Source organism: Pelobates fuscus, chromosome 7, assembly GCF_036172605.1.
Source record: "Pelobates fuscus isolate aPelFus1 chromosome 7, aPelFus1.pri, whole genome shotgun sequence".
Taxonomy (NCBI): Eukaryota; Metazoa; Chordata; class Amphibia; order Anura; family Pelobatidae; genus Pelobates; species Pelobates fuscus.
Genome location: NC_086323.1, coordinates 161,215,047 through 161,231,222, shown reverse-complemented (window position 1 = coordinate 161,231,222; position 16,176 = coordinate 161,215,047).

Sequence of the window (16,176 nt, the reverse complement as noted above, 5' to 3'; positions counted from 1 at the left end):
GAGAGTCGGTCACTTTCCCAAAGTCCTCATCGTCAATATTATCCCAAAATCGGCCAAGGTCAGTGTAATCTCCGCCTTCTGGGTACTCATACTCTGCCATCTCGGGGACACACTGAGCTGCGTACCATTGTATCGCCTGGTATGCGTCGTCTAGCGCCAGTTCTGCATATACTATAATCTCGAGTCTAGTCACCCACGCTTCTTCGGTCTGTTTTCTCAGGAGGGGCATCCGTTCTGCCATTCGAGCCAGGATTCGCTGCCTTCTGCTGCGGCGCCGATCCCCTCGCGAATACTGTACTCCTTCTAGGGCTTCGTCCCACAATCTGGCTCTGGCCATCTCTCTGTACCTCAACATGTCCTCCTCTGAGACTGCTCCAGACCACAGGGATACGTAACTGTACAATCTATCTTGAAACTTCTCCTCCATTTTCTGAGTTCCTTTGTAGATAGGGTCGCTGTACGGGTACTAGCGTTGCCCTCAATTTGTAATCCAGGAATGGTGTTGTCTGTAGCTGTCCCTCTGGTTGTAGGAACGATCCCGCCGCTTGCCACCAATTGTAACGGACCGTTTCACTTAAAAGAGGATAAAACCCAGTTTAGGCTATAATCCCCTTTTCCATAGACCAGCAGCTGCTGCAAGCACCAATCTCCCGGACTGCAAACTGTACAAATCTTCCAACTCCCAAACTGGAAACACACGAGCCCTGGAATAGCTGAACAGGAAAAGCATACAATCCGCTTACACTCCTGGCAGTCAGCATACAATACAATTCCCCCAAAGAACGAGACGACACATCGCTTTGAGGGTTAAGCAGGAACTGAGGACTGGCACATCCAGCCTGGCTTTTATTACAATTGTACACTTACAGGCCACACCCAGGGGGAGGCATAAAATAACCAATGACATAGATGTTACCTCCCACACATCCCCTCCCCTTAGTGTGACACATAATCCCATTATTCATACAGTTTAAAATATACTTTTTACACCATATTTATAACTTCAAAACCGTACATCACATTCACACAAAATTACATATCTACAATCAATCCATTCAGGGGAACAACATATTAAAAAATGGCATGCCCTGGCTGGCAGTATTTTAATCAAACAGTAAAACAGCAAACAGTAAAAGTTAAAACATCCCCACAATGCACCCTGGCTTCCTCCCTTCTGCCCTGGAGATAATTGGAGAAGTGATCCAATTACCTCCCAGCACAGAGACAGACTCCATTGAGCACATGGGGACACAAAGACAGTAAAACACTTTAAAATACATAAATTCACCTTTTACACATAACAAACAGACATTTCACCTATCCCCAGATAGCTGGGATCTGCGCGCACAAAACTACCGAATAGCGCGCAGATCCTACTCACACAGTTCACTTGCCATGGAGCCGAAGTCTTTAACTACACAAATGGGCTCCATGGCATAGCTATCTGGGTTAACACATTCACATAAAGTCTGGTCCATAGTCCAAAGGCAAGAGGCGGGCAAGCAGCCCCCTCCAAGGACACGTGGCGAGGTCAGTTTCGCCACAGTATCTTTCCAGTTTTTAATGAACATTTTCAAGTTAACACCTTAACTTCCAATATGATTTTTGTGTTTGCTTTTATTTTTATTTCAGCAGTTACCTGGTGCAGTGCTTTTCCAAAAAACCCTGATGAACAAGTCACCACTGAGTGTTGTTAACACCCAATTCAATATTACTCATTTTAATTGATCTCAGTCAAGTAAACTCAAAAAAAGATTTGCAACACACAAGTATCCCAACACATGGCACACAGGTGTTAATGAAGTCTCTTTAAGATGGAATGTGTAGGTGAAATATTCTCCTGTATTTATCTCCTATTTCTAGATATGTGGTCAATTGAAGACTTTATCCCACACTCAGAGGTTATTAGAGACCTGCAGAAAAGAATGTGCTTTCTTCTTTTATACCTTCTGGACACTTAACAGCTCACCATGGTAAAAATATGATCAAAGCCAACTTATTTCTTTACCCTTATTGGTCAACAGTGACTGATGCATTGAACTATCAGTACCCTAAAAATTGGTCATATAGGACAGTATGGTTTGATCTTCTAAGCTATTTTTTTTATACCAAGCAGTACATGGTTTCATAGCTTGTTGAAGGTAGCATCTGCATTCACCAGTGTAACTGTTTATTTCTGTTTTAACAGATTTGTTTTTTTCTTATATTGTGCAGTACTTTGCAAAATATTTTGTTCACATTTTGTTCAATTTGACATTTTTTATTGTTTTGTGAAGGTACAGAAGAACAAAAAGGGGAAAGGGAGAATCACAAATCTTACACTGCTTTGTCAACATTCTTTAGGTCCGTCCGTGTATATTATTTTTTTCCATTTGACAAATTATTTTGTGTATACTTTGGGTACCAATTTGATAAAAACTTAGTGTGGCATAACGTAATTTAGCGTATTTTGACGTATAGGCAACCACTTTGTCTATTATCATATATGCTTTAACACCAATTCCTCCTGCCATTATTAATACAGTAGTTGCTTAGGATCTCTTGTGGTGTTCGTGGTATCTTATGTTCTGTAGTTACCTGTGCTATTGTATGAGGCTTTGGCCTCGGTCTATTGCTTGCACGTGCTCAAGATTGTATGGTGGTATATCGTTGGGTTGGCTTTCTGCTTATGGATTAGTTCTTCACCTATGGATGTTTCCCTCAGGTTTATTACTTGTTATGGGGTAATGCTATTGTTGCCCACTTTTAGGTTTGACCAGTACTCTTTCCACATTAGATTAGCTTTAGTTATGGTTTTCCTTGCACTGATTTGGCTTTAGAAAATAGTCTCTTACATCCAGTTAGTATTGATTTGATTAAGAAGGTTGTTAAAGTGTGGTGCAGTGGGTGTTTTCCACAATCTAGAGATCACAGTAGCTGCTGAGATTAGAATGTGATAGGTGGCCACCCATTGGGCTTTATTCATCCCCTCTGGTGGTATAAATAGTAGACATGTCTCCACCTTAAGATCTATGTTAGTATTGATTACTTGTTCTATTAGTCTCTGGACCTTGTGCCAGAAGGGCTGCAAAGATTTGCACGGCCACTATGTGTGTAGCATTGTCCCCACCTTTGTCTCACACCTCCAGCACTTGTTAGTCGATGATTGGGGCCATATTTTGTGTATTTTATCCGGTACGAAGTACCAGCGGTATTGTATTTTCCTTTGTAGTTCTAGATGGTTTGTGTAGGATGTAACTCCTTTGTGAGAGGAGTACGCTTTAAGCCACTGCTCTTCTTCTATAGTGCGGGCTATCTCCCTGTGCCATGCAAGCTTATATGTGTCCTTTACTTCGTCGTGGTTAACAGTTGGCGATAGCATACAGATATCACTTTTTTTCGGGGTTCGATGTTCATGCATATGGTTTCAAATATGGAGAGCATTCGGTGTGTTTCAGTTCTATGATTTGTTGGTTGTGTGCTCGCCAAGCACGATTTAAGTTGGAGGTAAGGGAACAACATGCGGCTTGGGAGGTTGTACCTGGTTTGTAATGTTGGGAACTTCATTATCTCCCCTTAATAATATAGTTATACTATGCATTTTATACCATGTTCTAACCATATATGTTTGTCAAGCGTGGGGATCATACTAGCCATTACTTCCAATGGAGTTGCTAGTGGTATTGGGTGGTATGTTGTCAAGCTTTGCTTAACTGAGTCCCATATCTCCAGCAGCAGCTAAAGGATGTGGAGAGTATGTGAAGTGTGGGAGGTCTGCATTTCTCTGGTGTCCAGAGGCATGTGTGTAACTCTATCGGGCATGCCCAATGAGACTCAATAGTGAGTTATTGGGGCAGGTTGGTCGATGTGAGTTGTGATATGGTGTTGAGAATTGCTGCATTGTAGTAAGCTTGTACATCTGGGAAGCCTAGCCCCCTCCCCCCCCCCCCCCCCCTTAGTTATGTTCCTTTGTAGGATCTTAGCGGCTATTCTTATTTTTTTTTTTCTGCCATGCAAATCTCAGGAACATGCTTTGTACCGTGGCCAGAAACCTCCAGGGTAATTGAATCTGTAGGGATCTATATAGATATTCTAATTTGGGCAGAAGTGACATTTTTAAGGCAGCTATGCGTCCCACCCATGATATGAACTTCCCCTACCATACGTGCAGTGTAGCTTTAAAACTTGTGAGGATGCTCATGTAGTTGGTCTTGAACAGGTTGGCCAGGTTTTTTGTGATCTTGAGACCTATAAAGGTCAAAGTCTGTGTGCCAGTCCAGAGGGAACTTCTCTTGTAGGAGTTACATTTGCTCTTTGGGTATGTTTATACCCATGGCTTGTGTCTTTTGTTATGTCAGTTTGTAGTATGGGTATTTTCCATACTGCTCTATGTGTTTCATAAGATTAGGCATAGATGTGTGGTTCGGTTAATGTGATGAAGACGTAGAAGAATAGGCTTAGTTTTTATTCATTTATACCTAGCGTGACTCCCTTTATAGATAGTTTGCTCCTGATTTTAGCTGATAGTGGCTCAATGGCTAGAACATATAGTAAAGGTGAGAGCAGGCATCCTTGTCTCTTCCCATTAGCTATTGTGAAAGGGTCAGAGCAGAACCTCGCATTCACCAGCCTGGCAGATGGATGGCTATATAGGACTTGGATCACTCTTACGAAGTGGTCTAGGAAGTTGAATTTTTGGAGTGCAGACCGGAGAAATGTCTAACTAAGTCGGTCAAAGGCCTTCACTTCATCTAGTGACACCAGAAGGCCCCAGACCCCATTCTTCTCATGCTGTGCACCAGATCTAGTACTTTACGTGTGTTGTCTGACCCCTGTCTCCCTTCCACAAATCCCACCTGATCGTTGTTTATCAGATGAGGTAATATTCGGCTTAACCTTTGTGCATGGACTTTGGCATATAGCTTGGCATCTGTGTTCAGAAGTGCTATTGGGCGAAAGTTTGGGCAGTATGTCAGTGGTTTGCCTGGTTTGGGGAGTGTGATGATGTGTGCCAATGGTAGTTCTTTGGGTAAGGTGACAGATTGCATGGCGTGGTTGAATAAGGATGTTAAGTGAGGTGACAATATATGGTGGAATTTTTGGTAGTAGAGGTTAGGGAATCCATTTGGGCCTGGGTCTTTGTTTTTTGGTAGGGCCTTAAGCTCCTCTTCTATTTCTTTTGTGGATATAGGAGCTGTCAGCTCTGCTATATGGTTGTCTGATAATCTCGGTAGTTGGATGTCTGCTAGATAATTGTGTATGTCAGTGCTGCTTTGCTTTTCTAGTTGGGCTGAGTGTTCCAGATTATACAGCGTTGTGTATTAGGATGCAAATGCGGGTGATATGATTTTTTTGTTGTCTTGGTCAATTATGTATGGTATTCTGTTGTTGGACTCCCTGTGTTTGAGTTAAGATGCCATTAATGTGCTGGCTTTGTTACCCTTTGTATATTGTTGCATTTTGAGTTTACGCAAGTTGTAGCTCACTCGTTGTAGTGCTTGTTCTTTGAGTCTGTCTGTAATTCTTTGATTTCTGTTTGCAGTGTTTCACTTGGATCTGTTTGGTTTTGTTTGGTGATATCATGTAATTGTCTGTTCTATTCTATCCATTGCACCTGGATTTTGTGTTTCAGCTGCGCAGCTTTTTGTATCATTAAGCCTCTGATGACCGGTTTATTCACCTGCCATAGGGTGCTCACTGGTGTCTGCGGGGAATAGTTTAGTTCAAAGTATTGAGTGAGTGCTTCTTCTAAAGTGCTTGTGAATGCCTGATCATGTAGGATGGACTCATTTAGTCTCCATGGACTTTTATGTTTGTAATCGTATTGGTCTTTGATTGTTAATGTTATGGCTGTGTGGTCCGACCAGCTAATTATACAGCGTTGTGACAGTCGGCCATTTGGTCTAGGTGCTGTCTATGGATGTGGAATCTGTCAATTCGTGTGTATGTCTTGTGTGGGGCTGAATAATAGGTGTAGTCCTTTAGGTGCGTGGTTAGTATTCTCCAAGCATCATATAGTTGGTGCTCGTCTAATAATTTGCTGTATGTTGTACATACTTTGTCTTGTTTGGTCTTATTTTTGGAGGTTAATTGTGAAGTTGTGTCCCATTTGGGGTCTATAACATGGCTGAAGTCTCCACAGAGAATCAACATTCCCCCCTGGACTGGCGATACCTTTGCGAGTAATTTGTGTAGGAAGTTTCGCTGGTCCCTATTTGGTGCATAGGTGGTGACTATGGTAAATAGTACGTTGTTTATAGTACATACTAGAATGATATATCTGCCCATAGGATCTATATAGGAGTCGTGATGCATATAGGCCACGTTATTGCTAACCAGGATTAACACTCCCTTAGATTTGTGCCATGTGACAGCGTGATATTGGTGTGGGTAGAGATCGAGCTTTATTGACGGGGCGGTTTTAAGATCCATTTCTTGAAGGCATACTATATCCGCTTGGTCTCATTTCAAATCCCTAAATAGGCAATGTCTCTTATATGGAGTATTTAGCCCTTTTACATTATGTGAGTAAACTTTCATATTGTGATTGTTGTGTATAATTGCTACTTGTCTTGTCTACATATTCCCCCTTTTGCTCTGCCCTATCTCTGAGTTGTTTGTTGTGCGAGTGATGTGCTACCTCATACTTGGGGTCTCTATGAGTGCATTTTGTATACTACAACCTGAGCTCGTATCCATCTGTGGTTAGGGGGGTTGTGGGTGTGGGGGAATAACTGGGGGGAAACATACTCGTAGTCAACACTACTAATACCCAGGTCTGGGCCTGGTTACCATACCATGGAACCGAGTGTGGTATGATTCTAGACAACTTCTATCATGGGTTTGGCCTGACCCGATTATAAGCTCGACAGGTAATATCTTGTACTGTACCCTGGTGGTCAGCCTTTGTGGGTTTACCTAACAGTATTTTGGGTGCCGTATATGGGAGGTATCCTGCATTTGGACTCAGGGTAACTACAAGCGAAATATACTTAAGCAGTGTTGCTTGTCAAACCAATAGACATTTAACACATTTCAACATATTTGAACATTACCCTCCCCCTTATTCATGGAGCTGTATTTTGCCGTTAATGTTTTAGGTATATTGGTGTCAGGATTACTAGTTGATCCAGCACGTAGATTTGTGTCACACAGATGACTAATAGGTAATGTATTACCGGACCTTAGAATGGCCGGACTTAACGTACCAAAGAATAGTCAGGATACTTGCCGAGGTCAGGGGATACAGAAAAAGACACAACTATAAGAGAAAACCAGAAGTCAGGGATACCAGAATACAGGGAAGTCAAAATCAAAGCCAAAGGCAAAAACCATTAGAAACTTGAATCAGGAACGCGCTCTCGGACAACCACAAGGGAAACCACAACAGGGCACTGAACAGGATGAGAACTGGGCCTAAATACCCCTCCTCTAGATCTGATAGGCTGTAACCGGCCTTTGACCCCAAAGGCAGTTACCAGGTTCCCATTTGCATAATTGCTGCTCAGCATTACCCCCTCTGTGGATTTGGTTACTGCTCGGCACAACTTTTCCTGTGTGGACAGTAAATGCCATTAACCACATTTTTATAAGCGGATGAATACGTGACAATTGGCTCCTTGTATTGCTCTATATTCCCTGAAAGTTTTAAATCCAGACCCAACATTCAAACAGGTCTTGGACCGTTGTTTTTTTCTAGTTAGGGTATACAGGCAATTTGACTCTAACACAACATAACTGAATAATAACTATGTTTTACCTAAGGCCTATGTTACTCTCTGTTTGTAACTGTGTAAGCAAACCCTTAGTCGTCTCGTCTCTATCTTCTTTCAAGTTGGTGTGTTCTTGGATCACTTTCTTGGCTTCTTCAACTCTGGTGATAGTCTCGGCGCAACCGGGTTTTTCTCTGTCTGATGCTGCTGAGGTATACCCTAATTTCTCAGAGCTTTCCTGCCCTCCTCCGGTGATGTTATGGTTGTGATTGTCCCGTTTCTATGAATGAGTAAGCGTAACGGGTGTCCCCATCGGTATGACAGTCTTTGCGCTCTGAGTGCATCTTTTATGTCTTTGTATTCCCTGCGTTTCTGTAAGGTTAAAGCCGACAGGTCTGAGTAGAGTTGTATAGGCCAGTAACGGTCTAGTAAGCCTCTTTCTGATCTGGATGCTTGCATAATGGCTTCTTTAACATGAGAGTAGTGGAGCTTCGCCATCATGTCCCTTGGTGCTTCCGCCGGAAGGAATTGTGGTTTAGCCACTCTGTGCACTCTATCACTTAGCAGCATGTCTGTGAGAAAGTCCGGGGTCAGAGCTTTGAAGAGGACTTTTAAGTACTCCACCAGATCATGAAATTTCACATCCTCCAGGATGCCGCAAAACCGGATGTTTTGTCATCTCGAGCGGTCCTCCAGATCCATTAATTTCAATTTATACTGTTCTTGTTGCTGTTCGAGTTTTTTGCACATGGTCTGCCATGTCGTTGTGGGCCTCTGCATACTCGCCCATTTGTGTTTGTGCTCTGAGATGGATCTGTTGAAGTTGCTCAGGAGATTGTCCGATATGGCGTCAAGGCAGTTCTGCAATACCTCTTGTCTTATGGGTAAGCTCCCCGTTGGATCTCTCTGTAATGGGAGTGTGCCGTCGCCATCTTGGTCTCTCTCATGCGAGCTTGTCTGTTTGGGCTGTTGCGGCGTTGTTCAAAAAATGCACTTTTCCTTCTCCTTGGATTTTGTGCTTGTGTCTAACTCAAGACATTATTTTCCACTTCTTTCGCTGTTAAAAGATGCTTTTTCGGGCCGGTGGGAACGGAGCTCTATTCACTTGTGTCCGTCCACGCCATGAGCTAGGCCACCCACCCCCCCCCCCCATTTTGTTCACATTTAGTATATTTACATTTAGTTTTTTATGATCATCTGTTAGCTCCTTTCTTTTATTGTTACGTATTGTAAAATCTAAGAAGTTCTTAACCTCTTTAAATGGGCACTAGGCACTATAACCATTTCATATAATTGAACGGATTGCTGCTGTCCACTGCTGTTTGCGCTAATGCTTCTTCCTTAACCTGCATCCAAGAGTGGCCAGGCTACAACCTGATGTACACCCTCATTTAGCATTAAACAATTTAAAAATGGTTTACCTCGGGACGGAGTGACCCCACCAGGGAACTCCATGCACTATAATAAAAATGCTTAGAAAATGCCCAATTCAAAAGTGGAAATATCAAAAGAGGATAGGAATTAATATTGAGGTGAGGCAGGACAGAAGAGTTCAAGAGATAGGAAGAAATACATTTGATATACATTTTGATTATAAAATCGAGACATTTGAATACTGTTGCAATGCTCCAGGGCCACTTTATGCATGTGCTGCACAGTGGCATTCAAGTATATTGAGCTGAATTCAATACACAAATGAACCAACAGTGGGCATTTGTGGATGAATTTGAAGAAAAATTATGCTTGAATTTAAATATATTGCAAGACACAAATCAACCAACAGAGGGCATATGCATTTGAAGTTACATAAGAAGTGAGGTCTGCTTGAATTTAAAGTAAAACAAGTGCTGGACACCTTGATAAGAAAGTCCTGGGTGCCTATTTGCAATGCATTGGTTGATTGAAGATTAAATCACTACAGTACCTAAAATGTCACTTTAAACTTAAGTTCCCATCAAACTCCAGCGGGCAGGGAATGTAGACCAAAGGCATGTCTAGTGTTAATTTGTACTTGTAGTTAATCTTAATGCATTATCGCCATCTAGTGATATGAATAAAAATTTTGTTTCGCTTAGAAATAAAAGTTAACTCTTTGACAATGTTCTAACATTCAATGCTATCCTAAAAATAGTGGGGTCTATTGCAGTTAGGAGTGCATAGCACATCCTTGCATTTTGGTGTGAGCAGGATTAAATCCCTAAAATATATTCACATGATCCCACATATTTATAAATGCAATAACTCTTTGTATCATATTTGATATTAAGACTCTCCTTTATATTGTATTGTATTTGATTTATCTTTACAGTGTATTTTACTGTTTAGCAGTTACTCATGCTAAGGAATTTCAGAGAATGCAGTGCAGTATTAGAAATACACAAGCTTGGCGCTACCATAGGGTCGCACAAGGGACTTTATAGTAGCGCCAAGCCCCTCAGGGTGTCAACGTGAGAGACATAAGGGGGCTGCAAAGAGCACCTCCTTCTGCCAGGCACTCGCTGGAGTGTGGCCTAGTGTTTCACAGTACAGGATTTATTTTATCCTCTAACTAGTCTGACAGGGAGCTCCATGCTGTGACTGTGGGGTGGGAATGAACAACTTCCTGTCAGACCATGTAGATAAAGTAGATCCTCTACCGTGATCTGATAGTACAAGATACAGAGAGGGAAAAGAGATGCAAAAGACAAAGTGAGTAAGAGACACAAAGGGGGAAATATAAGTGTTACCCTGGGGGAGGAGGGGGTGTTAAAAAAAAAAACAAAAAAAAAAAAAAACCTTAAAATAGCAGTAATGGACACAAAACTGAGGCTTAAGATGCTCCCTTTCCCAAGCTACAACAAGGATTGTAAAAAAGATCAGCAAGAAGTGCTGTTCTCTCTGGAAAATAATAGACTAGGGTCATAAACCTAGCACTGTCGAGGACAACAAGGCTACAGATGAAAGGGTCACAGAGGAAGTTGAGACATGTCATTCTGTGTACAACACTAATTAATGAAAACGAAAGGGAGAGAGTAGATACAGCGCTGACTCTAGAGAAAACACTGAAACTTGGCTACCCTAACAAGCCAAGAGAAATGTACAAATGAAGGAAAAAGGAAAAGCAGGTTGCACCAGATAACAATACAGTGGTGATAGTACTTTTTATCAAATCTCAAAGTTAGTGTAATAATTGATACAAACAGAAAAATCACAAAGTCAATTTTGGTAAGCAGAAAAGCATCTTTGTGAGGTAGATAACTTAGATAAGCAGAAAGTGCTATATTTTCAACTCCGATAATTTTTGTAATATGAAATTAAAATAGGAACCAGGAAAAACAAAACAGTGTAACACTATACATCAAAGGCAAGGAAATGAAATGATTGAAAATTCACTCACAAAAAAGGAGCTATTAGCTCTCATGTATTGGCATCTGACAATACAATCCTTGTCACGGGATATGGGGTAGATGGTCAATAAAGGCTTTTGCAGGAGCACAGGTATGTTCTATGGTACTCAGTATATGCATTGTAGTGGGACACCGCTAATAAGTACCATGCACACTGAATATTCATATATGTTGGCCTTGTATCTTGTGTTCCCAATGTTTATTCCCTTGTATACTATGTTTCCCCATGTAAACTGTGGTGTATTCAAATCTTTTACCTGCTCCCCATTCGGGAGAGTTCATACGAACGTGTTCCATTCACCTTCCGAACGGGGACCACCCCGACACCTCATTTAGAATGTATCTTTAGAATGTTCACACCAATGAGGTGTGAACGATCTAAATATACATTCTAAATGAGGTGTCTGGGTGATCCCCGTTTGGGAGGCGAGCAGACCACAAGGGAAACAAGTGGCACGTGTTTCTCCTGGGTGGCTGCCGGTTCGTATAACCGAACCACACCTGGGGGGAGCATTCGTATCCCGAACTGCCTCAGATCCCTGTGTCGGGGATCGTCCTACCCGCTCCCAATGGAGTTATAGTCACTGGTTCCCCCCTTTGCCTGGGAGCTACAAGGCTAGGCTTGTAGCTGCCCAAGAGAGCGCTCTCTCCGGTGGATACCTGCATGGGGATCTCCACCGGAGAGAGGGGTGCGGGCCAGCAGGGAATCTCTGGAGCTGTGAATCGGTCTTACGGCCGCAGAGTCCCACTGGCCGCATGGAAGTCCGTGCTGACCAAGAAGAGAGGGGTGCCCATTCAAACTAGGTTCATGCCATTCTCCTAATTGGTTGGCATAGACACTGGGTGCTGATTGGTCCCTGCGGGGTACAGGCGACCAATCATAGAACGAGCGCTCTTTCAAATTGGGTTTTGTGCCCTTTCTCCGGATTGAGCGGCAAAACCCCTCTCCTCCCCGAGCACCGATTGGTTCAACAGAGTTTCGTGCCCTTTCTTCGCATTGGGCAGCGAAACTCCTCTATTCCACCAAGTGCTGATTGGCGCAATTTGGTTCGGGCCCTTTCAGCTGATTGGTTGTTGATTGGTTTAGACGTGAAGTTTGAATTTACTGGACTAAACCAAACAACTCCATGGAACTATTTTCAGGGATGTACAGAGCCCAAGACTTTAGATGCTGATATCCTGGGTTTTGTACATCCGATATCCCCGCTATTTGCAGGGATCCAGATGGGACTGGGGCCAGGGGCGGACTGACCGGTCGGGCACTTCGGACATGGTCCGAGGGCCCGGCCGGGAGGAGGGCCCGCCATCAGGGGGCCTGGCCGCCCCTTTAAATGCTGCAGTCGCCTGAGCGCTCTCTTAAGAGCCTCAGGCGGCTGCAGCTTTTCACCTCCCCTCCCCTGTAGCGTGGCCGAGCTGCTTTCCGGTCCGCGGTGCCCGGCCGGAGTGATAGGAAGGTGCACACTCAGTGTGCACCTTCCTGTCAGTCCGGCCGGGTACAGGAAACAGAAACTCCTGTTCCGCGTGGAGGGGGTAAGAAGAGAGAGGGAGGGGGGAGGGGGGTAAGAAGAGAAAGGCGGGGGGGTAAGAAGAGAAAGGCAGGGGGGGTAAGAAGAGAAAGGGAGGGGGTAAGAAGAGAAAGGGAGGGGGGTAAGAAGAGAAAGGGAGGGGGTAAGAAGAGAAAGGGAGGGGGGTAAGAAGAGAAAGGGAGGGGGGTAAGAAGAGAAAGGGAGGGGGGTAAGAAGAGAAAGGGGGGGTAAGAAGAGAAAGGGGGGTAAGAAGAGAAAGGGAGGGGGGTAAGAAGAGAAAGGGAGGGGGGTAAGAAGAGAAAGGGAGGGGGTAAGAAGAGAAAGGGAGGGGGTAAGAAGAGAAAGGGAGGGGGGTAAGAAGAGAAAGGGAGGGGGTAAGAAGAGAAAGGGAGGGGGGGTAAGAAGAGAGAGGGGGTAAGAAGAGAGAGGGGGTAAGAAGAGAGGGGGGGTAAGAAGAGAGAGGGGGGTAAGAAGAGAGAGGGGGTAAGAAGAGGGAAGTAAGAAGAGAAAGGGAGGGGGGTAAGAAGAGAGAGGGAGGGGGGTAAGAAGAGAAAGGGAGGGGGTTAAGAAGAGAGGGAGGGGGGTAAGAAGAGAGAGGGAGGGGGTAAGAAGAGAAAGGGAGGGGGGAGTAAGAAGAGAGAGGGAGGGGGGAGTAAGAAGAGAGAGGGAGGGGGTAAGAAGAGAGAGGGGGGGTAAGAAGAGAGAGGGAGGGGGGTAAGAAAAGAGGGGGGGTAAGAAGAGAGAGGGAGGGGGTAAGAAGAGAGAGGAAGGGGGTAAGAAGAGAGAGGAAGGGGGTAAGAAGAGAGAGGAAGGGGGGTAAGAAGAGAGGAGGGGGGAGTAAGAAGAGAGGGGGGAGTAAGAAGAGAGGGGGGAGTAAGAAGGGGGTAATAAGAGGGGGAGGGGGGAGTAAGAAGGGAGGGGGAGTAAGACGGGGTAAGAAGAGGGGGAGGGGGAGTAAAAAGAGGAAGGGGGGAGTAAGAAGAGGGGGAGGGGGGAGTAAGAAGAGAGGGGAGTAAGAAGAGGGGGGGGAGAGTAAGAAGAGGGGGAGGGGGTAAGAAGAGGGAGGGGGTAAGAAGGGGGAGGGGTGGTAAGAAGAGAGGGAGGGGGGTAAGAAGAGAGAGGGAGGGGGGTAAGAAGAGAGAGGGAGGGGGTAAGAAGAGAAAGGGGGGGTAAGAAGAGAAAGGGAGGGGGGTAAGAAGAGAAAGGGAGGGGGGTAAGAAGAGAGAGGGGGGTAAGAAGAGAGGGGAGGTAAGAAGAGAGAGGGGGGGTAAGAAGAGGGGAGTAAGAAGAGAAAGGGAGGGGGGTAAGAGAGAGGGAGGGGGGTAAGAAGAGAAAGGGAGGGTGGTTAAGAAGAGAGGGAGGGGGGTTAAGAAGAGAGGGAGGGGGTAAGAAGAGAAAGGGAGGGGGGAGTAAGAAGAGAGGGGGGTAAGAAGAGAGAGGGAGGGGGGTAAGAAGAGAGAGGGAGGGGGTAAGAAGAGAGAGGGAGGGGGTAAGAAGAGAGAGGGAGGGGGGTAAGAAGAGAGAGGAAGGGGGTAAGAAGATAGAGGAAGGGGGTAAGAAGAGAGAGGAAGGGGTTAAGAAGAGAGAGGGAGGGGTAAGAAGAGAGGAAGGTGGTAAGAAGAGAGAGGGAGGGGTAAGAAGAGAGGAGGGGGGAGTAAGAAGAGAGGGGGGAGTAAGAAGGGGGTAATAAGAGGGGGAGGGGGGAGTAAGAAGGGGGTAAGAAGAGGGGGAGGGGAGTAAAAAGAGGAAGGGGGGAGTAAGAAGAGGGTGGAGTAAGAAGAGGGGGGAGGGAAGAGAAAGAAGAGGGGGAGGGGGTAAGAAGAGAGAGGGAGGGGTGGTAAGAAGAGAGAGGGAGGGGTGGTAAGAAGAGAGAGGGAGGGGGTAAGAAGAGAGGGGGGGTAAGAAGAGAGAGGGAGGGGGGGTAAGAAGAGAGGGAGGGGGGTAAGAAGAGAGAGGGAGGGGGGTAAGAAGAGAGAGGGAGGGGGGTAAGAAGAGAGAGGGAGGGGGTAAGAAGAGAGAGGGAGGGGGGTAAGAAGAGAGGGAGGGGGGTAAGAAGAGAGGGAGGGGGTAAGAAGAGAGGGAGGGGGAGTAAGAAGAGAGAGGGGGTAAGAAGAGAGGAGGGGGGGAGTAAGAAGGGAGGGGGAGTAAGAAGGGGTAAGAAGAGGGGGAGGGGGGAGTAAAAAGAGGAAGGGGGAGTAAGAAGAGGGGAGTAAGAAGAGAAAGGGAGGGGGTAAGAGAGAGGGAGGGGGGTAAGAAGAGAAAGGGAGGGGGGTTAAGAAGAGAGGGAGGGGGTAAGAAGAGAAAGGGAGGGGGGAGTAAGAAGAGAGGGGGGGTAAGAAGAGAGAGGGAGGGGGGTAAGAAGAGAGAGGGAGGGGGGTAAGAAGAGAGAGGGAGGGGGGTAAGAAGAGAGAGGGAGGGGGGTAAGAAGAGAGAGGGAGGGGGGTAAGAAGAGAGAGGGAGGGGGTAAGAAGAGAGAGGAAGGGGGGTAAGAAGAGAGAGGAAGGGGGTAAGAAGAGAGAGGAAGGGGTTAAGAAGAGAGAGGAAGGGGGTAAGAAGAGAGAGGAAGGGGGTAAGAAGAGAGAGGAAGGGGTTAAGAAGAGAGAGGGAGGGGTAAGAAGAGAGGAAGGGGGTAAGAAGAGAGAGGGAGGGGTAAGAAGAGAGGAGGGGGGAGTAAGAAGAGAGGGGGAGTAAGAAGGGGGTAATAAGAGGGGGAGGGGGGAGTAAGAAGGGGGTAAGAAGAGGGGGAGGGGGAGTAAAAAGAGGACGGGGGGAGTACGAAGAGGGGGGAGTAAGAAGAGGGGGGAGGGAAGAGTAAGAAGAGGGGGAGGGGGTAAGAAGAGGGAGGGGGGTAAGAAGGGGGAGGGGTGGTAAGAAGAGAGGGAGGGGGTAAGAAGAGAGAGGGAGGGGTGGTAAGAAGAGAGAGGGAGGGGTGGTAAGAAGAGAGAGGGAGGGGGGTAAGAAGAGAGGGGGGTAAGAAGAGAGAGGGAGGGGGGTAAGAAGAGAGGGAGGGGGTAAGAAGAGAGAGGGAGGGGGGTAAGAAGAGAGAGGGAGGGGGGTAAGAAGAGAGAGGGAGGGGGGTAAGAAGAGAGAGGGAGGGGGGTAAGAAGAGAGGGAGGGGGGTAAGAAGAGAGGGAGGGGGTAAGAAGAGAGGGAGGGGGTAAGAAGAGAGGGAGGGGGAGTAAGAAGAGAGAGGGGGTAAGAAGAGAGGAGGGGGGAGTAAGAAGGGAGGGGGAGTAAGAAGGGGTAAGAAGAGGGGGAGTAAAAAGAGGAAGGGGGAGTAAAAAGAGGGGGCAGTAAGAAGAGGGGGAGGGAAGAGTAAGAAGAGGGGGGAGGGGGGTAAAATAGGGGGGAGTAAGAAGGGGGTAAGAAGAGGGGGAGGGGGAGTAAGAAGAGGGGGAGTAAAAAGAGGAAGGGGAGTAAGAAGAGGGGGGAGAGGGGAGTAAGACGAGGGGGAGGGGGAGTAAGAAGAGGAAGGGGAGAGTAAGAAGAGGGGGAGGGGGGAGTAAAAAGAGGAAGGGGAGAGTAAGAAGAGGGGGGTAAGAAGAGGGGGAGGGGAGTAAGAAGAGGGGGTAG